The following is a 15,971-nucleotide window of genomic DNA, read 5'->3' on the forward strand; positions in this document are numbered from 1 at the left end:
ATGAGGGCCGCATAAAAATTTATGAACCTAACCTAATATCTGATGCCGATTTTCAAATCTCGTTTAGTTCTATGGCTATTTTGTAGACAGATATTGAATCTCGTTGTGACTCTATATCTTAAGTTTGAATATTTGCATTTATATCAGTAAAAGATTTATTAAAATCGTAATTATGGGGTCCGTGATATATACGTTAATGGTTAAATATAACACTTATTATGTACCTTAGGACGTAGATTTCAACACATCCATACTTAATATTATAAATGCGAAAGTAACTCTGTCTGTCTGTTACTCAATCACGCCTAAACTACTGAACCAATTTGCATGAAATTTGGTATGGAGATATTTTAATACCTGAGAAAGGACATAGGCTACCTTTTATTGCGAAATATGTACCACGGGCGAAGCCGGGGCCGACCTCTAGTTTCTTATAAAAGATGTATTTTTAGAATTACCTATACTTCAAGTGACCACGACAGTCACTTTCTATGCAATTTATCTATTCTTTTTTACTCTTTCGAGCGTTCTTATCACAACAAAAAGTATAATGTAAGTAACTACATTATTATGTTTTATTATTTAAATTATTTTTCGAGTTTATTTTGACCCTCTTTAAATAGACAATTCAAACTTTGTACGTTATATAGGATAGGTAACAATATAATAATTTCATGGGTTTATCTTATTATAATGTGTTTTTTGAATTGAATTTTGAGTAAAATTCGGTAATTTTTGTATCTTAATTTTGCTAAAGAAGTTTCACTTCTGACACGTGTTCTCTGCACACACGCTCTTTTTTTGTTTCTTTAAAAATATTTATAAAAGTTTTGAATCATAAATAGTAATTCCAACGGAATCTGTGTTTTATTCTGCCCTGTGTAATCTATGATATATAAAAGAGCTAGATACGTTACCCGCTCTCTATTTTGGCAAGAAAAAACTCAGGTAAGTGCCCGAGTTTCACTTAGTCACGCACCATTCAGCGTCGTGGCTGGACGTTCTTTTTATATTTTAATCGGCAGTTGTTATTACGAAGTACATGAGTGAGACATGTATTATGTCTCGTGTGTGAGAGTGAAAGAGAGAACAACTGTATTGGTGATAATGCGTTAGTAAGTAGGTATGTATTAATTACGCTGTTTTTTAGTGCAATGATGTTGGCGTATGCTGCGTCTACTAGTATAATAGGTCATTGTGTGTAATCTGTATCTTTAACTAGAATGAGCATGTGCCGTAAAATAATAATGAATGCTCATTTGTTTGTTACAAACATAGTTTCTTCTTATTTCTAGCAAAAGCAATGTGACTTATGTTATAATATTACCTTAATGTTGAACCTCGGACCCAACATTAAGGCATTATTACCTATATTGCATTAGGTACTACAACCAAAACCATTTCTTATAACGTTCACGTAAATACTATAGAGATTTTTAGCTACATATATTAATTGTAGATTGTTGTATATTATCCCTACTATATATTATAACATATTCTTAATATATATTCTTAATATATGTATATTATAAAGACGAAAGTTTGTAAGTATGGATGTATCGATGTATGGATGTTTGTTACTCTTTCACGTAAAAACTACTGAACCGATTACAATGAAATTTAGCACACATATAGAGGGTAACTTGGATTAACACATAGGATTAACACATAGGATAGTTTTTATCGCGGAAATCCCACGGGAACGGTAACTATGCGGGTTTTCCTTTGCAAACGCGGGCGAAGCCGCGGGCGGAAATCTAGTAATATTATAAATGCGAAAGTAACTCTATCTGTCTGTCTGTTACGCTTTCCCGCTTAAACCTCTCAACCGATTTTGATGAAATTTGGCACAGATAATCTTTAGACCCTGAGAAAGAACATAGGCTACTTTTTATTGCGAAATATGTACCACGGCGAAGCTGGGGCGGACCGTTAGTCTTTTATATTCAAACACCTATATTTTCTTAAAAAGGCCGCGTTCTTGCAAGAGTTGATTAAAAAATAATGTTCATATTCAAAGGTTTTGTGTACGAATTTGTTTCATTGAATTTCATTCAATTGTAATCTTAGACTTTTCGGTAAGTAGATTTTGTTATCGTTTCAGATTTCAGATTCATGTAGGTATTGTATTTTGAAATACTTCTATTATTATAACGAGGTGTTTATTTTCCGGACATTTTGATTTAAAAGGGTCTTATAATATAAATGGTGGCTTTATACATTTTTTTTACGATTTTGAAATCTCGAGTCAACGTTAGGTCCTTTTTGTTAGGCGTTACATTGTGTTTTGGTAAATTTCGACAAAAAACCTTTTTGTTCAAATGAAACCCTTTGGAGTACTTTTAGCATTCATTGTGAAATTGAATAAACAGACAAGTAATTTGATGGATGAAATAGGATTATTTAAATGTTGATTTTAATGCTCTTTAATGAATTAGGTACTCGTTGTTGTTGTACCGTCCATGTTTCCTGAGATTAGCGCGTTAAAGCAAGCAAACAAACATACTCTTCGGCTTTATAATATTATTATAGATATAAAAAGAAGTAAAAAATACTCGTAAATCAATTTATGATCATACAAACATTATAGGTAAATGTTAAGTTATCATTAAAACTATTTGAAAAAAAATATTTATAGAACCCAATAACAGCTCAATGCGTCATATTTTCCCTGTAATAATTAATACCTTACTCGTGTAAATCCCACATACTGAAATAATAAATACAATTGAAAATGTTGTGCCCGTGTACCATGATTACCGTTTACCCTATAAAGGAATGGCCTTTGATCAAAGAGTGGGAGCAAGGGTGCTTGCGATCAACTATGATCGAGCTAATCAAAATAATGTGTTGTGAATAATTTGTACAGCCATTATTTCATATACTTTGGCGAATTGCGAGACTGTTATTTCCGGGCTCTCTGAAATGATTAAAACAGGATTTATTAGGACTAAGGAACGGTCATAAACGTTTTTGACTGATTTTTGCATTCAAAAGTGCCTTTGACAGGTTTTGAGCTTTGACTGTAACGTTATGATAATATTATACAGGATGTCCCACTGTCGGTATTCTAAGCTCAATGGAGGTTATATATTATAGTTTTGCGTGCGCTGATACGTAATACGTAAAAAATACTTATAAAAATTCCAGATGCATTTTTTTTTCAAATAGATGAATTCTTAAAACTCTTTTTGTACACCCCTAACAAGTAACCCACCCAACTTTGCCACGATTATGTTTTCATAGACAAAATGCTCACATGAGCGAAGCGTTATACAGGGTGTAATCGTTAAGTGTGCACAGGCGATTTTTCCGTTAACAAAAAACTTTAAACTGATATCGAAAGTACTTAACCTAATGAGTAAAATGGCCGTAATAAATTTTTAAAAATAAATCGAGAAATATCAAAAAAATTATCTTTTGTTATGGGAGGGTCCCATACATTAAGTATGAATTAATATGAATATCCCATATACATTTAATATGAAAGATTTTAGCTTTCTTTTTCTTTTTTTGATTTTCTGCTTTAATTACTTCGCAAATTTGAAGTGGCATTTTCCACGCTTTTTCCGGACATTTTCAAGCATTTTCCGGATATTTTCCGGGCATTTTCTGGGACTTTTCCTGGCATTTTCCGGGAATTTTCCAGGCATTTCCCAGGCATTTTCCGGATGTCCCCGGAAAATGCGTGCGTGAAAATGTCCGGGGAAAAAGTGGAACTTACCTGGAAAATCCCCGGAAAATGCCTGGGAATTTCCCGGAAAATGCGGCTGGGAATTTCCCGGAAAATGCCTAGGAAATGCCCGGAAAATTCCCGAAAAATATCTGGAAAATGCGTGAAAATGTCCGGGAAAAGTGTGAAAAACGCCTGGAAAATCCTCGGGAAATGCCTGGAAAATCCTCGGAAAATGCCAGGGAAAAGCCTGGAAAATATCCGGAAAATGCATGGGAAACGCGTGAAAAGTGTGGAAAACGCCTGGAAAATCCTCGGAAAATGCCTGGGAATTTCCCGCTAAATGCCTGGAAAATTCCCGGAAAATGCCTGGAAGAGTCCCGGAAAATGTCCGGAAAATTCCCGGAAAATATCCGGAAAATGCGTGAAAATGTCCGGGAAAAGTGTGGAAAACGCCTGGAAAATCCTCGTAAAATGCCTGGAAAATCCTCGGAAAATGCCAGGGAAAAGCCTGGAAAATATCCGGAAAATGCCCGGAAAATTCCCGAAAAATATCTGGAAAATGCGTGAAAATGTCCGGGAAAAGTGTGAAAAACGCCTGGAAAATCCTCGGAAAATGCCTGGAAAATCCTCGGAAAATGCCAGGGAAAAGCCTGGAAAATATCCGGAAAATGCATGGGAAATGCGTGAAAATGTCCGGGAAAAGTGTGGAAAACGGCTGGAAAATCCTCGGAAAATGCCTGGAATATCCTCGGAAAATGCCAGGGAAAAGCCTGGAAAATATCCGGAAAATGTCTGGAAAATGCCCGGAAAATTCCCGGGAAATGCCTGGAAAATATCCGGAAAATGTCTGGGAAATACCCGGAAAATGCCTGGGAAATTCCCGGAAAATTCCCGGAAAATATCCGGACAATGACATGTTATGTCAGATTCCTACCGACCAAAACCCCACTGTGTTCCGTCAAGCCGCATCAGCGACAGGGCCACGGGTATGTGTAGAATTCATCCGTGACCAATCCGGAAAATGCCTGTAAAAATGCCACTTCAAATTTGCGAAGTAATTAAAGCAAAAAACCAAAAAAAAGAAAAAGAAAGCTAAAATCTTTCATATTAAATGTATAAGGGATATTCATATTAATTCATACTTAATGTATGGGAGGGTTTAAAGATAATTTTTTTGATATTTCTCGATTTATTTTTAAAAATTTATTACGGCCATTTTACTCATTAGGTTAAGTACTTTCGATATCAGTTTAAAGTTTTTTGTTATCTGTAATACTTACGGAAAAATCGCCTGTGCACACTTAACGATTACACCCTGTATATGCCGGCTGCGCTAAAGCTCGAGAAAAAAACATGAATTTTAAGGGAAAATTTAGCAAAATTTTTTTGTCGTAATTTTGTTGTTTAAGTATTTTTAACGTGATCAGTGTTTGCAAAACTACAAGTCCCTTCGCGCTTTGTATACCGATAATGTATACATAAAATTATACTACACAGGGTACTACACAAACTTTTAGAATAGGAAGTTGTGCTTTATTACATTTAACTATAAATAGGTATATGTATACTAATTATGCTACCTACCCACTACTGCTACGTAACTTCAACTTTCACAAACAATATATCAACAGATCCCTAACCCTGACCTAATTAGCCAAAGCGAGCTATAAATAAATTCCCTAAAGTGTCTAGGATGCTATTATTATTAACTAGGATCAACTGGCGATCAAATTTCGACCTCTTTTCCCTCACCTGCGTTTCATTATATGGGTATATAATTATTATATGCGAAAGTTTATGAGCATGGATGGATGTATGTATGTCTGAACTATTTCACAATGAGGGTGTAGGCTGCAAAAAATTTTAGTTACTCTTTCAAGACGCAATTGGATGAAACTTTACAGTATTATAGGTAATATTCGTATCGTAATATTATGCTTAATTATGTTAATACATCAGACTAACACATGCGCTATAAAAACAAATTATTTTTCTTGTGGGTTTGTCCATATGAGTGATACCGCGCAGCACAGCTAGTATTAATATATTATGTGAAAGTAAAATTTTTAATTATATTGAAAAATAATGCGCTAAGTTACAAGCAGTAGATATATAAAGAATCATAAATTTTCAACAATTTACAGTCCTGTTCACATTCTAATCTAACAGTTTTACTGCAACACATATCACGATGAAACATACCTACATTCGACATAGGCATTATAACATAGAAACAAAGAAACATATACCATCACAACCCATTTGGGAAACATTCTAATACGACAAGTCGCGTTATGGCGTGTTAATGTATAGATAAAGGAAAAACTTGCTTTAACAACTTTGTAAGACCATAACTTTCGAACCCCAGAACAACTACGTAACTCCGAACTAATTCTGTCGTATATTTATCAAGAGATACTGAACAAGGAAGCATTTGTGCGCATATCTTAATATTTCAGATGACCGTTCTTTGGTTACCAAAGGGGCAACGTATAAGTTTTTCCATTAACACGGTATTTTCATTCAATATTTTAAATTATAAGACGTTGTCACGTCAATAAATAATAAAAAATCTTTATAGTACAGTATGTACTTTTAATCACAGAATACATAATAGTAGCTAAACGCTACAGAACGGACACTCTCCGCCTCCCGCCAAAATTAAACACTTACCTCACCCCGCACGATCAGACATGTTATGGTACCCATTTCCCCGCAAGGACGATACCAACGACGTCTTTAGACGAAACGCAACGAAGATTGACAACATTAATCAAATTAACTTAAAGCAATTTTATTATTTTGGATTTGTGATTATCGTTTTTCGTAGAAAATGGTTAGATATTGTGCTGTTTACGGATGTATTTTATCAGAAAAACGCGAATTTTTTTTTACGCTAGTCACAAATGTGCCAACCATAAAGAGTTTACACACACATTTGCAGTCTCTACAGTGTGACTGTCAAAACTATAATTTTGTATGGAGTGTCCGGGGTGTGCTTTTAATGGTTTAATTTAATATATATAATATTTATATATTTATAATTTAATCATATATTATACCTATTATTTATAAACTCTTATAAAAATATAACAAAACGAATGCGAAAATTAGGAGAAGGGTCTGTGAAAATCTGTGAGCCGTAAAGTTTATTTGTGAACTAACTCGCATGGATTTATTTTACGGAGAAAATTACTCTTCAAAGCTATCATTTAACGCACTCATTAATGATTCTCACTAAAATATGCTAAATATAGAAATGATTAGTAGCAAAATTCAGAATATCTGAATTTAGGTCTAGTCATTAAGAAAATAATGACTAATGAGTGGATTCTATAACGTGATTAATTATGTTCATTCGATTATAATTTTCGAACACATATATTAATATTTAATTGTTATACTGACCGCGAAAGATAGAGCTGCTAAATATAAGACGATTGGTGGGAAATTTTCGATTGAAAACAGTTATCGCGGCACAGAAAAACAGGATTTATTGAATATGATTATATGATTTTTATAGTTCCAATGTGACCTTGCAATTATCAACAAAAAATTACCACTTAAAGCAATCTTGCACCTTTTTTATAGTAATAAAAATGGTGCAATGTAGTGACATAGTATAAAGCAAAGTCGCTTTTTCTGTCCCGATGTCCCTTTGTATGGTTAAACCTTTAAAAGTACGCAACGGATTTTGATGCGGATTTTTAATAGATAGAGTCATTCAAGAGGAAGGTTTTAGTATATAACTAGTGGTCCGCCCCGGCTTCGCCCGTGGTACCTACACCTGTTTAAACTATCCTATCTGTCAAGTTGGATCGAACTGCACATGGTGTGCGAATTTTATTATAATCGGTTAAGTGGTTTAGGAGTCCATTGAGGACAAACATTGTGACACGAGATTTATATATATTATACTAGCTTACCGCCCGCAGCTTCGCCCGCTTTCTCTAAAACGATTTGAAATTTAAACTATCTTATCTCTCAAGTTGGATCGAACTGCACATGGTGTGCGAATTTTATTATAATCGGTTAAGTGGTTTAGGAGTCCATTGAAGACAAACATAGTGACACGAGATTTATATATATTAGAAGCTTATTAGAAGATTAGGTTTTAGATCAAGCGGGCGATGCCGCGTGCGGAAAGCTAAAGAAATAATTCAATTACCTATTTTCATTGTAATTGTGGATGTGTGTTTCACTCATCATACATTTTTATCAATCAAAAGTCAGAAATACTTTTCGAAAGATTATATAACGTGATCTTAATGCACTATATCTAAGAAGATATTAGTATCTATAAGACAATGAAGTTCTACACCCACACAATGCTCCATATTTTCCTTCTATTATCGAACTTTAAAAAGATTTTATGATTTATGTATACGTGCATTTCAGTAACACGTGGAAGTTTATTTTTGTATTCTATTAATAAGTATAATAAATAAAAATGGACTCTTAATACAAGTTTTTATAGGATAATACTTAAAAGGATAATTTCCAAGTTCACGGTTTTAAAAAAAATATTGTTGATATTTTTTAATTAAAAAAACATGTTATGGATGCTTAGACTTACAAATAAATTTTTTTACCAAAAAGTAAAAATAAGTTAAAATATATATTATACAAATAGTTTTAGAATAAGGTTAGATAGTAGATACACAAAACACAGGCTATTGAATCAGAATACTAGTTAGAATAATATTATTAACTCCAAAAAATATAAGAATGTGAATATACCTAATGAAATATTTTATTATTACCAAATCTTCGATAAACACGCGAAGTAATAAATATTTAATGAAAACGATAAAGTAAAGAAATACGTTATTTTAGGCATCCCTTTATTGTTATAACAAGACATTCTTAGCGGTCCATAATTTGAATCTATCATCGATACACGTGTAAAAGTACTTTTTTATATTAAAACTAGCGGTCCGTCCCGGCTTCGCCCGTGGTACATATTTACGTTTTCTCTACATATAAACCATCCTAGCACTTCAAGGAATATAATAAAAAAAGAATAATCGAAATCGGTCCACCCGTTCACGCGTGATGTCGTGACCAAGGAAAACGGGTTTCATTTCTATATAATATACTAGTGGTCCGCCCCGGCTTCGCCCGTGGTACCTACATGTTTAAACTATCCTATCTCTCAAGTTGGATCGAACTGCACATGGTGTGCGAATTTTATTATAATCGGTTAAGTGGTTTAGGAGTCCATTGAAGACAAACATTGTGACACGAGATTTATATATATATTAAGATGATATACCTAATATAAAAACTTTTAAAATATAGGATTTGAAAATAATTCATACCAATAGTATAGATTATATGCAAAGAGAACAACGGTTAGCAATACATATTATAGGAAATATAATGTACTAGATTTCCGCCCGCGGTTTCGCCCGCGTTTGCAAAGGAAAACCCGCATAGTTCCCGTTCCCGTGGGATTTCCGGGATAAAAACTATCCTATGTGTTAATCCAAGTTACCCTCTATATGTGTGCTAAATTCAATTGTAATTGGTTCAGTAGTTTTTACGTGAAAGAGTAACAAACATCCATACATCTATACAAACTTTCGCATTTATAATATTAGTAGGATAGTTCAAAACTTTCGTTTAAAAGTTTTAGAAATTTTGAAGCAAATGAATAAAAGAAAACAAAACGTTTTTTTTTTGGTAGCTGATTAAATAATAAGTTTTTATATTACATTGTATTATAATCGAATTTCTCAAAACCAAAAGAGCCCATGCCCTCTGAATATGCGTATTTTTATCTCAAATGCGTAGTACCTATGTGAAAATTTATTTTGGTACAAAATTTTTCATATCTCTCACTGAAATCTAGACCGTATCATACCTTCAATTTCAAGGCATTTCACAGACTTGAGCGCAATTTCTACACAAATGAGGGTAGTCTTTTTAAACGGTATCTAGCTCTAAATCTCAGGCCATGATGCGTAAATAAGGTTTAAGGGGATTTAATCAAGGTCGAATTCAGCAATCTGCAATTTCAACGAATCTGAATGTTAATTATACTGTGTATGCTTTTCTAAGAAGCTGAATATTTTACGATTTTTCATTTGTAAGCAAAAATCGTAAAAAAATTATTATCTATGCCCCGCTGTTTCAACCGTCGACAAATATGTTTGACTGGGTCTTCAACCATTTTTGTTCTTTGGTATTTGGTACTGCTTGCATTGTAATGCTTGGTCATGAGTGCATACAGACAGATAGATAAATAGTATTAATAGAGATTTTTAAATGCAAAAATATACTTATTTAGGACATAGGATAGGTTTTATTCCGGAAATCCCACGGGAACGGGAACTATGCGGGTTTTTCTTTGACTGGGCGAGCGATGCCGCGGGTGGGCGGTAGTTTACTAAATACCCATCGAGTTGACACCACTCGCCTGAAGCCGTCGAAACAATTCAGACCGCGCTCATTCAGAGAGTTCATTATATTCCACTGAGGTATTGTTTAATTCGTTGATTAAGCTTGTATTTGAAAACATAATGGTACAAATTGGTTGTACTGAATTGTAAACAATTAACGGAAGGGTGAGTTAGTGGAACGAATAAACAACGTTTACATCGAATCGAATTAATACCTATGTTTATTGTACAATGTATAAATTAGTGTATTTAACCGACTTCAAAAAAAGGAGGAGGTTATCAATTCGGCCGGTATGTTTTTTTTAAGCTATTGCATAGCTTCTATCGCGGGCCTTGAGCGCGGGGACCGAATCCAGAAATTAAGTAACGAAAAACCTGACGCTCCCCACTCCGACGGGCGGAGGTGTGGCTTGAAGGCATAGCATGCAATAGCTTTACCGCGGCAGTACCCGAGTGCCACACGTCTTTTTTTATGTATGTACATTGTACACCGATTAATCCGAGGTTTCTGAACCGATTTACGTGATTCTTTTTTTGTTCGATGCGGGATGGTGTCGAATTGGTCCCATAAAAATTTATTTTTATTTTATGGGCATTTTTGCAAGTGCAAGTTTGAAGTCGGTTGTATTTAACGCAGTTATCACTAATTGTTCTATTGACAGATAGTTTTATTTCTACTGCAAACGTAACCATTTCATTGAAGTAAAGAAGATGAGTAGAGGCCTTAAATTACGTACAAAATTACAAACAAATATAATAATAATTATATTCGCTGTATGATGTTTGACTGTATGCAAAAAATAGATTTTATGAATCTCTTCCTTTCACTGATAAATTTTCAAAGACTTATTGTCAATCCTTCGGTACGAATTTGTTTTGATTTCTGACTTAATAGTGAAGTCCCGTGTCCCCAAGTGGGGTAAGGGACAGATTTATTATGCATACATCTGTTTCACTGATCGATTTTTCTTTAGGGACAAGTAGGTGATCAGCCTTCTGTGTCCTGCCAGACCGAGACATTTTTTTTTCTTCGTCTCCACCGGTAATCGAACCCAGGACCCTCTGTTCTACGCTCACGCGTCAACCACTGTACCAAGGAGGCGGTCAATTGCGGTGATTTCTGACTTGAAACTAAATAAATAGTATAAAGAGAAAAATATTTCATTTTTGATGATATTTTTAAAATATCGCATTGTTTAATATCTTTCTTTGCTATAAAAAACTGCAATTCAAGATAGAAGCTGATCCCATTACGAGTAAAAAGTTTAATTTCATGCATTGAAAATGAGACACCACTGGGAATCCGTGATTTCATTTCAAATACTTTTAGAGTACAGTTAATGGCTATTTTGATTTATTTTTAATGACAGTATCATCTTTTTGAATAAATAATTATTAATTTCGAATTAAAGTTAATTTTTAAATATATTGAATGAATTTATGAATAAGTCAAGGAGTAATTAATTCTTTAAAATAGTATTTTGAAAACGACTATTAAAATGTTTTTATTTTTCTTAATAATTGTACGAATATTTCTGCATAATATGCTGAAATAAATGGATACTAGGCATTATTAATGATTGTATAATGGACTTGTCAGAAGCACATGCCTGGCAATACGATAAGCATAAACGTTCGTACGTTTTGATGCTTATCAATTACGCACGCTTGGCTGAACATATTCGGATGCAATCAACAATATATCTTAATTTCCTTTTACAAAATACACTTTTAATATCCTAAAGCATAGAAATTTTATAACAATATAGTATATGAATTAAAATAGTGTTTGTAGTCGTAGCTACTGCTACGAAACGGCTCGATCGGTTTCTATGATTGTTTGGAGGTTTATTTCGTAATATTGAACACTAGGTATTAGGATTAGCAGTAATTACTGTTAGCAGAATAGAATTCATTTCAGCTAGTAGTTTTATGAAAAAAAAAACAGCATTGGAAACAAGAAACTATACTATAGATAGCGCATTAATATTACCTTACTTTGTTTCAAACGTATAGTATATAACTATATAGTATAGAGTCTTCTTGCAATCTAATATAGAAATAAAATAGGAAAAAGCGAGCAATTTGCAACGGAACTGCAATTTTTATCCAGTCATTTATTTAAGGAACAGCTGGCGATAATGATTCGTTTTATTATAAAGTATCTGTGTATTATTAAAACAATATTAATATCGAAAATATTGTGGCAAAATTAAAGTCTTTTGAACTCGTAAAAACATTTTTTTAGATAGAGAAAAAATTAAAATATTTGAAAATTAATCGCGTCAAAATGTAATGCACGTATAGAACAGTACATAATTAAAACCAAAATGATATAATATGTTTGCGTATGAGATAACAAATATATTCAAATGTATTCACAATCGCCAACACACTATTTATTCAAGAAAAAACGCGATTGCCACATCTGCTGTGTATTACCTTTCTTATATATAATCAAAATAATATTTATACTTAGGGTGTTGTTCGACCACTTACGTGGAAGGATGTGTAGCAAGAAATGTGTTTATAAGAACCAAACATATCGTTTCATTTAGTTTGAAGAAGCGTTTAGCGTTTGAAGCGATACTATTGGTTATTTACAAACACAATCCTCGGTACACATCCTCGCATATTAGGTAGGTATGAGTGAATAAGCACCCTTACTATCCAAATCTTTTGTGGCCATAAATTTATTCGCACAAGAACCACACACACGAACATGCATATAATACTATATTACACGCATAAACAATAAAACCATAGCAATCCCTTCCTGCTATAAGCGATTCATATCACGCAAACCATACACGCATGAATTGTCTTTTACGAAGGAAAAGATGTTTTCTATGTAAGTTTCGAAGGCGACTTTTTATACTACAAATAACAAAGAATGAAAGTAATCTATCAAATATGATACAATATTTCGCGGGGCTACATCAATCTTGCCTAGGACGTAGCCTTTTAATCACAGATTTACTTAGTACTCAAAAAGAAACAATGTTATAACAAATTGAGATAGTTACGTGATTAATCTTGTATCAAAACTTCATGGAGTTTTTTCCACGACAGGTTTTATTTATTTATTTATTTATTTATACTCTTTATTGTGCTGCCAAAATACATACAATACAAACAAAACTTATTCTAAAAGAAAAACAGCACAGAAGGCGGCCTTATCACTCAAGAGTGATCGAAAAGATAAACTGCTTTTTTAGTTTAGTTGACTAGAGAACTAATGGGGGAAAATAATGATTACTAGCTGTGCCACGCGGTTTTACCCGCAGTGCTCCGCTCCTGTTTGTTTTAGCGTGATGATAAAAGCCTTTCTCGATAAATGGGCTATCTAACACGGAAATAATTTTTCAAATCGGACCAGTAGTTCCTGAAATTAGCGCGTTCAAACAAAGAAACCAACAAACTCTTCTATTGAGATTTTTAGTTTTAACATTGTTTTACTGACCTTATAATGTAAACATTTAAATGCCAAACCTAACTTGTTAAATAGGTACATACTATAATTTTAGGTCTGTTCCTGACTGTGCTATGTTTCTGTGGCCAATTTAATCCAGATGCATTCAGTATTTGGTTATTGCTCACGTAACATATATCGATGAATCTAAATATATTTATTTAGAGTGCAGTTTTTGTTGGCTTCTCCATGGCTTCTCCTTTATCTATCGAAGTACCTAGCATACTTACTATTCCAAGTCACAGAGTCAAGATAAATATGTTAAGTTTTACACGAAAGAGTTAAGAAACACCCATCGATCAGTCGTCGTACTTTAGTCAACAAGAGGATATTAAAGTGAAAATTTTAAGTCATATATTCTAAAACATAGATGAAAGATGTTATTTTAGAAAAAGATAAACTGCTTTTTTGTGGACAAAAAAGCAGTTTATCTTTTTCTAAAATAAATGTTAGTTAGTTAGTTTAAAAAAAATGTTAGGAAACAAAGACAGTGGTTAGATGGCTCTGCTGGAGGGAACCATTAACAAAGAGAAGATCATAAGTTATAGTAGTTGTTTAAAAAATAAATCATAAATCTTTTTTTTTTCCCATGTGGATGAATATGGGCGGTGGACTCGCTTACGATCAGGCACTCCACAAGCCACAGTCGGTAAAAATCCGACATAACCCTCGGCTCCTTCCCCGGGGGCCGTGGGTATCTATGCAAGATTTCATAGAAATTAAAAAACAAAAAAAAAAACTTAAAAAAGGCACTCCACAAGCCCGTTTGCCCACTCTAATACTTCCATAAAAATCGACAAAATATCATGTCTTTTTATACTCCAAAATCTCTATACATTTTCTAATTACATTCCCTCATTCAACGCGATCATACACAAACTCTATTTCGAGGAAACTCATTGAAAATTTCATCTGTTGTTTTAAAGTTTCAAGTTCCTATTGTGAGAAAAAGCTTGTTGGTTTAAAGTACACAGAACGGGAATTGCAAGGCATTCGGATTAATTTTACAACAGTAATTGATTTTTTTTCTATGAGCATTGAATTCAAAGGATTTGTTCGAGTTTATATTTTATTGAATTTTGCGTAGATCTACGTAAGCAAATCATCAAAATATTAAAAAATTCAGACAACTCTTATCTATACATATAATAAATCTGTAGAAGGGTCAATTCTGTACATTGAAAATATTGAAAAAATAACTAAACGGGGGGTGTTACTGGATCGATATCAAACCCAAATATGTGATTAAAAAAATTTTTGTCTGTCTGTCTGTCTGTTTGTCTGTCTGTCTGTCTGTCTGTATGTGAAGACACCACGTGAAAACTACCGGTTCGATTTCGATGAAACTTGGTATAATTATACCTTATTATCCTGGGCGTAAAATAGGATACTTTTTATCCTGGAAAAATACGTAGAAAAAAAATTAATCTCAATTTTTCAGTTATCCATAGACGTTGTTCTGTACCGCGAACACACGTTGCGTATTATTATAGACCTAGGCGTATTTGGGTCCAATAGATATTTATAAGATGTCATTGTCCGAGTTACTCAAAATGGAGAAATAAACCATCCACGCAAAGACCGACATCCGCGCGGACGGAGTCGCGGGCGGAAGCTAGTATTATATAAAATTCAGTTCATATTAGGAAAATTTACTTATAAATGAAGATGAACAATATTCGAAGTAGCGACTTTATGAGATTCCGTCACGCAAACGTGAGGTTTTTAGTCACAATATCAAATAAAAATTGTACACGCTCAAGTAAAATAATGAAGTTCATGTATACAGTAAAAAAGTAATGGCTTGTTACCTTTATGACTCTACTATACTATAATTAATGGCCCTTTTCCAAGCTACCGTGTCATGCGAATTACTGACATATTTAACTAAACACGGCGGTTTTACGACCACAGACTAAATAAAGCAGTATGTAATTGCCTCCAAACGACTTGTCAACGGTTGTTATAGCTACACAGCGGAAAAGCGTTATTGGATTCCAGAGCAAAAGAAAATTGGATGTCCTTATAATCTGACTAGATTTTTAGGAATTTTGCCCTCATAATAATTATTGATATAGGTACCATTTCCTCTGTTGGAGTAACAACAATAATGTATTGTAATATTATCCAATACATTATTTTATTATTTTTTTCAGTTTTTATGGCTAATTGGCATTTCAGTAATATGATGTAGCCAATAGTTTTTCTACATCTAACTTCATTTTCTGTAACCTACCTGAATATGACCTTTTATAAGATTCCTGAAAATCTACATATGTACTATCCTACACTAATCTCTATATTTGCTAATAAACTCACTATGTGCCATTATATTAAAATGCTTATTTTTAAAACCACGTCTTGTAGCCACGTCACTGCTAGATAGTAGATATTTAGATAAATAAGAAGTTAAAAAACA

At 33.4% G+C, this 15,971-nt stretch overlaps 1 protein-coding gene across 1 annotated transcript in view; it reads right to left on the minus strand.

Moving 5' to 3' along the window:
• Positions 1–15,971, minus strand: part of LOC123691758 (cholecystokinin receptor-like) — a 124,089-nt gene that overhangs the window by 59,192 nt on the left and 48,926 nt on the right. The window lies entirely within an intron of this gene.

The sequence above is a fragment of the Colias croceus genome, chromosome 5, assembly GCF_905220415.1.
Source record: "Colias croceus chromosome 5, ilColCroc2.1".
NCBI lineage: Eukaryota > Metazoa > Arthropoda > Insecta > Lepidoptera > Pieridae > Colias > Colias croceus.